The sequence below is a fragment of the Orycteropus afer genome, unplaced genomic scaffold (genome assembly GCF_000298275.1).
Source record: "Orycteropus afer afer isolate SDZICR_OR568_19922 unplaced genomic scaffold, OryAfe1.0 scaffold00083, whole genome shotgun sequence".
NCBI classification, from domain to species: Eukaryota; Metazoa; Chordata; class Mammalia; order Tubulidentata; family Orycteropodidae; genus Orycteropus; species Orycteropus afer.
The window spans coordinates 5,091,533-5,100,814 of record NW_006921670.1 but is presented as its reverse complement, the minus strand read 5'-3'; the positions used below and the strand labels follow the sequence as shown (position 1 = coordinate 5,100,814).

Genomic DNA, 9,282 nt, shown 5'->3' with positions numbered 1-9,282 from the left:
TAACAACAACAACAACAACAACAACCCCTAAACCTCCTTCCCCAACCTGGTAACAAACAGTTGCACAAATCAGAAAATTAGGACTTACTCTCAATTTTCCCTTTTCTTTATATCCCATAGTTATGTGATCTCTTGAGTTATATAGACTACTTCTACTTAGACCTCCTGTCCTCTGTCCTACAGTCCTGGATCAGACTCGTCATTTCTCAGTTGTAGCTTCAGTAGTCTTATTTGTCTCCTTGATTTTAGCCTGATTGTCCTGTAATCTGGCTTTCATAGCTGCTAAGATAATTTTCCTAAGGATCAATTCTAATTATTTTATCCTCCTGCTCAGACTTCTTCAGTGAATACCAGTTTCCTACAGGTTAGACTTTGAATTGCTCTATTTGTCTGTCTGGCTTCTGGCTAACTATCTAATCTCCTGTCACTTCCAACCTAAAACTCTCCAGCAGTGCTGAACTGCTTTTAGTTTCCAGAACACTCTGTGCTCTTTTATTTTTCTGTTTTTGCCTGTAATTTTCCCTCTGCCTTGTCCATTCCTCTCTCTGCTTGGAAGCATGCTAACTTCATTCTTCAAGAGTCAGCTTAAGAGTTGCTACTCCTGAGAGGCATGCTGTCTTTGCCTCCTCCGGACAGAGCGAGGTGCTCCTTCCTCTGTGCTCCCCTGTATTTGGTACATACCATCGTAGTTGTTGTCAGGTGCCCGTCAGCTGGTTTCAATTCCTAGTGACCCTGTGTGCAGCGCAATGAAACACCGTCCGGTCCCGTGCCATCCTCACAGTCGTTGCCGTACCTGAGCCCGTCGTCGTAGCCACTGTGTCAATCCACCTTGTTAAGGGTCTTCCCTTTTTTCGCTGACCCTCTACCCAACATGATACCCTTCTCCAGGGACTAATCCCTTCCGAACAAAGTATGAGAGATGAAGTCTGGCCATTCTCACTTCCAGAGAGCATTCTGGCTGTACTTCCTCCAAGACAGATTGGTTTGGTCTTTTGGCAGTCCATGGTAACTTTCAGTGTTCTTTCCTAACATCACAATTTAAGTGCATTAGTTCTTCTGTAGTCTTCCTTATTCATTGTTCAACTCTCACATGCATATGATGCTGTTGAAAATACCATGGATTGGGTCACGTACACCTTAGTCTTCAAAGTCACATCTTTGCTTTTAAAAACTTTAAAGAGATCTTTTGCAGTATATTTGCCCAATGCCATATGTCATTGGATTTCTTGACTGCTGCTTCTATGGCCATTGATTGTGAATCCAAGTAAAATGAAATCCTTCACAACTTCAATCTTTGTCGTAAAGTTGCTTATTGGTCCAGTTGTGAGGATTTTCGTTTTCTTTATGTTGAAGTATAATCCATACTGAAGGCTGTAGTCTTTGATCTTCGTTAGTAAGTACTTTAAGTCTTCTTCACTTTTACAAGCAAGGCTGTGTCATCTCCATATCGCAGGTTGTTAGTGAGTCTTCCTCCAATCCTGATGGCACATTCTTCTTCATATAGTCCAGTTTTCTTGGCTTATTTACTCAGCATACAGATTGATTAAGTATGGTGAAAGAATACAACTCTGATACACACCTTTCCGGATTTTAAACCACAGAATATCCCCTTGTTCTGTTCGACTGCCTCTTGGTCTCTGCACAGGTTCCTCATGAACACAGTTAAGTGTTCTGGAATTCCCATGCTTTACAGTATTTCCCATAATTTTTATGACCACACAGTCAAATACCTTTGCAGAGTCAGTGAAACACAGGTAAACATCTTTTTGGTACTCTCTACTTTCAGCCAAAATCTACCTGACATCAGCATTGATATCCCTCTTTCCATGCCCTCTTCTGAATCTAGCTTGAATTTCCGGTAGTTCCCTGTCGATGAACTGCTGCAACTGTTTGAATTATCTTCAGCAAAATTTTGTTTGCATGTCTTATTAATAATGATTTCTGCATTTTGTTGGATCACTTTTCTTTGGAATGTGCAAAAATATGGATCTCTTCCAGTCACTTGACCGGGTCAGGTAGCTGTCTTCCAAATTGCTTGGCATAAATGAGTGAGTGCCCCCAGCACTGCATCTGTTTGTTGAAACATCTCAGTAGGTATTCTGTCAGTTCCTGGAGCCTTGTTTTTTGCCAGTTCCTTCTGTACAAGTTGGACTTCTTCCTTCGGTTCTTGATCATATGTTACCTCCTGAAATGGTTGAATGTTGACCAGTTGTTTTTGGTGCAGTGATTCTTTGTGTTCCTTCCATCTTCTTTTGATGCTTCTTAAGTCAGTCAATATTTTGCCTATAGAATCCTTCAGTATTGCATAGAATCCTTCAATATTTAATATTGAGGCTTGAATTTTTTTCTTCAGTTCTTTCAGCTTGAGAAAAGCTGAGTGTGTTCTTTAATACTTTGTCCTTTTCTACCTGCCCTTTAGGAGCTCTGGTAGCATAGTGCCTAAGGCACTTGACTGCTAAACAGAAGGCTGGTGGTTCAAACCCACCAGCCACTCCTTGGAAGGAAGGTTGGCCAATCTACTTCTGTAGTGATACTGCCTCAGAAACCCAGGGAGGGGTTGCTATGAGTCGGGTCTGACTCAACGGGACATAACAACAACAACAACCTGCCCTTTGGAATTTTCTGTTTGTCCCTTGTACTTCATTTCTTCCATTCACTTTAGCTAACTCTCCATTCGAGAGCAAATTTCAGAGTCTCTTTTGGTCTTCTCTTCCTTTCCTGTCTTTTTAATGACCTTTTGTTTTCTTCATGTATGTTGTTGTTGATGTTATCCCACAACTCATCTGGGCTTCACTCACTGGTGTTCAATGCATCAAATCTGTTCTTCAGATAGTTTCTCAATCCAGGTGAGATACAGTCAGGGTCCTATGTTGGCTGTCTGGATTTGTGTTAATTTTCTTCAACGTAACTTGCAGGTGAGCAGTTGATGGTCTGTTCCACAGTTGGCACTTGGTCTTGTTTTGACTGATGATATCGAGCTTCTTCATTGTCCCTTTCCACAGTGTAGTTGATTTGAGTCATGTATAGTCTGTCTGTTGAGGCATTTGTCTGTGTATTTATTTGGCAAGACTTCATGGGCTTTGGAGTCACATTGGTTGTAATCTTTACAGAAGCTGCTCTCCAGGCCTGGATCTTCTGTGGTGTCACTTTGTGTGTTTGAACAGGAAACCTTTGGGTTACTAGCTGAGTACAGACCATCTATGCCACGCAGCGACCTTTCTGTGTATTCTGTGTGTCAAAGTTCATGTGTATAGTTGCTGTTTATGTTGTTGAATAAAGGTATTGGCAATGAATAAGTCATTGATTGTGCAAAATTCTGTAATGCAATCTCCAGCATCATTTGTATCATCATATTTTCCTATTTCCCATACTTAGCACCACAGAGTGATTGCTTTATTGCATTATTGTTCTTAGCAGGGCTCATCATTAGCCAGTAAATCCCATTAAAGAGGGCATATTGTCTAAAACTGTACCCCCACTTCCTGGCATATAAACCAAACCAAACCCATTGCCAGTGAGTTGATTCAGACTCATAGTGACCTAATAGGACAGGGTGGAACTGCTCCATAGGGTTTCTAAATCTTTACGGAAGCAAACTTTCTCATCTTATTCCAGCGGAGTGGCTGGTGGGTTCGAACTGCTGACTTTTTGCTTAACAGTCCAGTGTTTTAACTATAGATGCTTCCTGGCACATGGCAGGTGTGTGTGTGTGTGTATGTATTTATTTAAGAACTAATTGAATGAAAGCACTTTGAGAATTAAATATCAAAAACACTAAGCCAGCTGCCATCGAGTCAATTCCGACTCATAGTGACCCCATAGGACAGAGTAGAACTGCCCCATAGGGTATCCAAGGCTATAAGTCTCTACAGAAGCAGGCTGCCTCATCTTTCTTCCATGGAGTGGCAGGTGGGTTCAAACCTTTTACCTTCTGGTTAGCGACTGAATGGTTTAACCACTGTGCCACCATAGCGCCTTTTGAGAAGTAAAGTACTATACAAATGGAACAATATTTTCATCGTTTACATTTTCTTGTAAGCATTGGGCCCTTTCTAATTCTAAAGGTGTATGATCTATAAATCAGTTCCTTGGGAACAATTCCATTTTTATTTCATTCTCACCGAGGATCTTCCATTGCTATCATTTGCATGTGGCCAGGAATCCCTGAACCCAGCAGCCTCTCAGATCAATCTACATTCTCTGTGATCACCCTTGTACTCTGTCCCGAAGACGTTGATGAAACGTCCTTCCCTGTAATCTTCCCCAACTTTTCACCTAGTATACATTTTAATCTTTGATAAGTAAGTGTGACTCCATTTCTTCACCCCACAACCACCAGTTCAGTCACTTTGCTGTAGTTACTTTAACGTATACAGTAGCTGGGAACATACAATGAATTAATATTCCAGAGATTTACCTATGAATATGGTTAGACTATAGGAGCTCTGGTAGCATAGTGCCTAAGGCAGTTGACTGCTAACCAGAAGGCTGGCGGTTCAAACCCAACAGCCACTCCTCGGAAGGAAGGTTGAGCAGTCTACTTCTGTAGTGGTACTGCCTCGGAAACCCAAGGAGGGGTCGCTATGAGTCGGGGCCGACTCGACAGCACATAACAACATGGTTAGACTGCTTGTCCTACGGTTGCATTTTTTCCTATCTCACAGCTCTCATCTGGGTTCTGTACTCCCACTGGGGTTGGTAGAGTAAACAGTATGTAGTTTGATTTCACTTTTTTTTTTTTTTTGAAGTTGGTCACTGCCTCTTGATTTATTGCACTGGGAAGAATAAGTTTTGATTTTTTTTCCTTGTTCCTCCCTCAGAGGGTGCCTGCGTCATCAAGAAATGTTTAACCTCATGGCCTTGCACTGGGGCTGGAAATTTGCCTAAGGGAACTGGAAGCTAGCAGTATTTTTACTCAAATTCCCCTTTATGGGGAGGGGGATTTTAGCCAGATCTGCTCAAACGGGAAGATGGGAAATTTTTTAGTAGCAAACCTGTTGCCATTAGGTTACTACTGAAAGTATTTGAATAGTTTTCTGGAGATAAGCTTGTTGTTGTTGTGGTTGTTGTGTGCCCTCCAGTGGGACCTGACTCATAGTGACCCCTTCTTGGGTTTCCGAGGCAGTATCCCAACCTTCCTTCAGAGGAGTGGCTGGTGGGTTTGAATCACCAGCCTTCTGGTTAGCAGTCAAGTGTCTTAGGCGCTACCCTACCAGATATTTTGAATTCTGTCTGAGGAAGCAATAGCTTCAACCAGGTGTAAACAACAAGCATTCAGGCTGAGAGACTTCATCTTTCCATCTGTGTGGTATGTTGTGATAAAGGTTTGATAAGCTGAATGAGAAAGAGAAGTTTTAGGAGTTTAGAAACTCTCCTTTAAGAAGAACAGCCTCAGGCTGAGGCAAATCTCTGTAGACTGTGAGAAGAATTTGGCAGTTTAACAGCTCTTCATTGTCCTAAGAGTAGATGATCACAGGGGTTTCCATTGGCAGATTTTTCTTTCATGTTCTTGTAGATATTGTCACTACCTTCTGTTTCCAGAAGCACTTGGTTGACATAAACAAGATATTTGCCCAGTGAGAGTTAGAAAAGACGATCTTTTGTGCCCAAACAATGATCTTGCTATTAGGGGGAAGGTGTGACCCAGCAAATGTTTAGAATATGACAACCTCTGCTTATTTTTATCTCTGTGTCACCAATGAGGAGAAGTTGGACAGTTGTTTGCCAATGTGGAATGATAAGCTGAGCAGGCACTAGGCCTGACAAGTGAGGAATTGTGTAGTTAGACCATGTGTGACTTCCTAGAAAATTCGAAAACCACACAGTACGTAATGCGAATGCAAGCTCTGAAAGATAGTTGAATTTACCCACATTGTTTCCTTTCTGTTCAGTGGCTCTGCTGTTTGCATGGACTGATCGAGAGTTGATTATATTCACAGCTAACATGAGACTTCTCTTTTCATCAGCAAGTATTTATTAATTGTTGTTGTTGTTATGTGTCGTCGAGTTGGACCTGACTCATAGCGACCCTTCCTTGGGTTGCCGAGGCAGTATCACTACGGAAGTAATTTGCCCATTAATTTATTGCCCTCTTAGGATTTATTAATTATTGATTGTATAATTAACACTGTGGTAGATACTTGGAGGGATTCCTGAGCACTTAGAGGGCATGATGCTGAGACTCCAGCAGTTTCTATTCTTGTTGGAGATACAGGGATTAGAGAGGATTACGAGGTCCTAAGAAAGAAAAGATGAGGTCAGGAAGGTTTCACAATGAAGGTAAAATTAGAGTTAGACCTTAGAGGATAAGAAAATTTGGATAGGCAAGAGGCCTCAAAGGAGGGAAGGGTGTACTGGTGTTCATGTAGGGAGAGTATCCTAAGGAGAAACCTGGAAACTAGAATAAGCGTGACATGTGAGGGGGCAGAGGCTCTCACCTTGGTTAGGATAGGAAGTATGGGACAGTTAGGAGGATTGGGTGGATAGCTAATAAGGAGCGTGGGTTATCGAGGACTGTGAATGTTCAGTTGAGGAGTTTGGTTTTCAGGTAGTGTGAGGTGCTCATCGGCAGCACATATACTAAAAGTAGAAGGATACAGAGAGGATCAGCATGGCTCCTATGCGGGGATGACCAGTGAGTTCCGAAAAACCAAACCCTGCTGCTGAGTCAGTTCTGACTCATAGCCAGATAGTTCATGGGGGTTATTTTAAGCTCTCAAGTAATTCAGTATTTAATTTATCAATCCATGTCTTTTGATAATTTTTAAGCTGAAATTTGTATAGAGATAAATGTACATTTACATGCCATTGTTATAAATACTACAGACAGATCCCTTTTACGCAGTAATTACTTTTAAATGATGTTGTTGTTGTTGTTGTTATGTGCCGTCAAGTCGGACCCAACTCATAGTGACTCCTCCTTGGGTTTCCGAGGCAGTATCACTACAGAAGTAGATTGCCCTGTCTTCCTTCCAAGGAGTTACTGGTAGGTTTTAAACGATAAGGTTGTGAAAGTTACTTCAAAGGTCATATAGGTCTATGAGATGATATCCCTGCTTTTCGTAAGCATGTAGGAAAAAGACATACATATGCATCCTTTAAATAGCTATGTAATAAAATATGAAGCATAAACTGTGTGCCATATGAACAGGACTCTTAGAGAACCAGTGAATTATTTTTGGAAGGGAGTTAAAGTCTTCATGATGTTGGTGCCATGTGAAATTCACTCGGCACCTGATATATTCCAAGCTTGCTTCAGGTGCTAGGCAAACAAATGAGCAAGATGGGCATTGTCTGTGCCCTCGTGCAATCTGGAATTTGTCGGTGAAGGCAGTCAAGTAATTGTATTAGAGTGTGATGTTACAACGGGGATTTCAGGATGCACTGAGGGAAAATAGCAGGGAGATTTAACCAACTCTAGAGAAGACTGCGGGAGTTCTGGTGGCGTAGTGCCTAAGGCATTTGACTGCTAACCAGAAGGCTGGCAGTTCAAACCCACTAGTCACACCATGGAAGGAAGACTGGGCAATCTACATCCATAAAGATACTAAACCAAAACAAAACTCACTGCCCTCGAGTCGATTTCAACTCATAATGACCCCCTTGGGTTTCCAAGGAGGTATTACTAGGGAAGCAGATTGCCCAACTTTCCTTCCAAGGAGTGGCTGGTGGGTTTGAATCGCCAGCCTTCTTGGTTAACAGTTAAATGCCTTAGGCACTATGCCACCAGAGCTCCCTCCATAAAGATACTGCCTTGGAAACCCAAGGAGGGGTCACTGTGAGTTGGAACCGATTCAACGGCAATGAGTTTGGTTTTTTGGAGTGAAGACTGCAGAGAAGGCTTCACAGAGGAAGGACTGTTGAAGCTGTGCCCTGAATGATGTTCCAACAGAGGGAACACAGTGAAGAATTGGCAGGACAAGGTAAAATAGTACACTTGAGAAACTGGTGGACTTTTACTGCAGTTGGTGTAGAGGCAACTCTGGAGTCAGACTGCCTGGTCTCACCGCTTAGTAGACCTGGTTTCTTCACCTGGAAATAGGTGTAACAATAATTCCTACTTCATATATTGGACTGAATGATTTAGTACATCTAATAATGCCCTTAGACTGGTGCCTGACACACAAGGTACTTAATACATGTTAGCTAAAACTGTTAAAACTATTAAATGTGAGAAGAATGGGAAGAAAATAGCTTAGAGATACAAGCAGGCCTTAAAAGCCGTATTAGGAGTTTGGACTTTATCCTAAGATTGAGACTTTTTTTTTTTTAAGGGTAAGAGTTTTATTTTTTCAAAGTAGGTTCCCTCCCCACCACCAAACCCACATATATGAAGTAGCTGAAAGTTGTCATTTCTATTTTGGTAGGCTCTAGGATCTACAGAAGTGATTTTCCATTTCTTGGAATTCTAGAATAAAAGCTCCCTACTTACAATGCACCAATGGCTGCAAAAAGTTCCCCCACTTTGTTTAGTTTAGGGGAGAAAATTCTTTAAACCACAAAGAATTTGTAATCTTGCAAAGACTACATTGGAAGTAATTTGCTTTTTCCTCTAGAAGGGCAGCCATTTCTCCCAAAGCTTTGGTAAAAGTTATGGCTCAGATTTCAAAATGCAAACACATATCCCTGATGCATCTGAAATGGGCCACTCCATTTCTATTCCCGGGATGTGGTGACTATGAGTTATTTTCTGTCTCAACTCTGCAGAGGGCAAAGACTCATCCCTTTGGTGTGAACTTTCAAGAGAAGTGGAACAGCACACTTAGCAGTCTCCCCCAGGTGATTGGAGACGTACGAATCTGGATGGGCGAAATCTTGAGGGCAAGCGTGCTCAGAGATCTCCAAGCACTGGGCCTGGGAAGGTTTCCACATGCCCCTGTTGAGCTGGTTCCAGGGGCAATCAGTGGTTGCTACAGTATGAAGAAGGCTCTTCCTTTTTGCAGCCCAGACTAGGTGTATGGCGTTGGGGCAAATGGTGTTGCATCAGGCTCTCCTCACCTGGAGCCTTCAGCTGACTGCCAAGCCAAGGGGTGGACAGGGAGGGGGTGACGGTGGGGGGAAGGGCACACGTGGCCAGAGCAGTGACCTCCACCCAGCCCCGCGGCGCAGTCTTTGGAATCTAGCGTGGCCTCCATCTCACACATCAAGGTGGGTGTCCTGCTACGCTAACACTGCATCTCACCTCCAGACCCAGGCAGGATGGGGGTGGGAGAGAACTTGGCAAAACTCGGCCTCAGTTTTTTTTTTTTTTTCCCCCTTATGTATTTTTTTTTTTTTTTAATT

General features: G+C 42.5%; 1 protein-coding gene and 1 non-coding gene across 2 annotated transcripts in view; both read left to right on the top strand.

Moving 5' to 3' along the window:
• The window catches only part of MRTFA (myocardin related transcription factor A), a 213,922-nt gene that overhangs the window by 69,518 nt on the left and 135,122 nt on the right, over positions 1-9,282 (top strand). The window lies entirely within an intron of this gene.
• Positions 6,558-6,663, top strand: LOC122150057. The gene has a single exon (XR_006163464.1). It is a non-coding gene; the product is annotated as a U6 spliceosomal RNA (small nuclear RNA).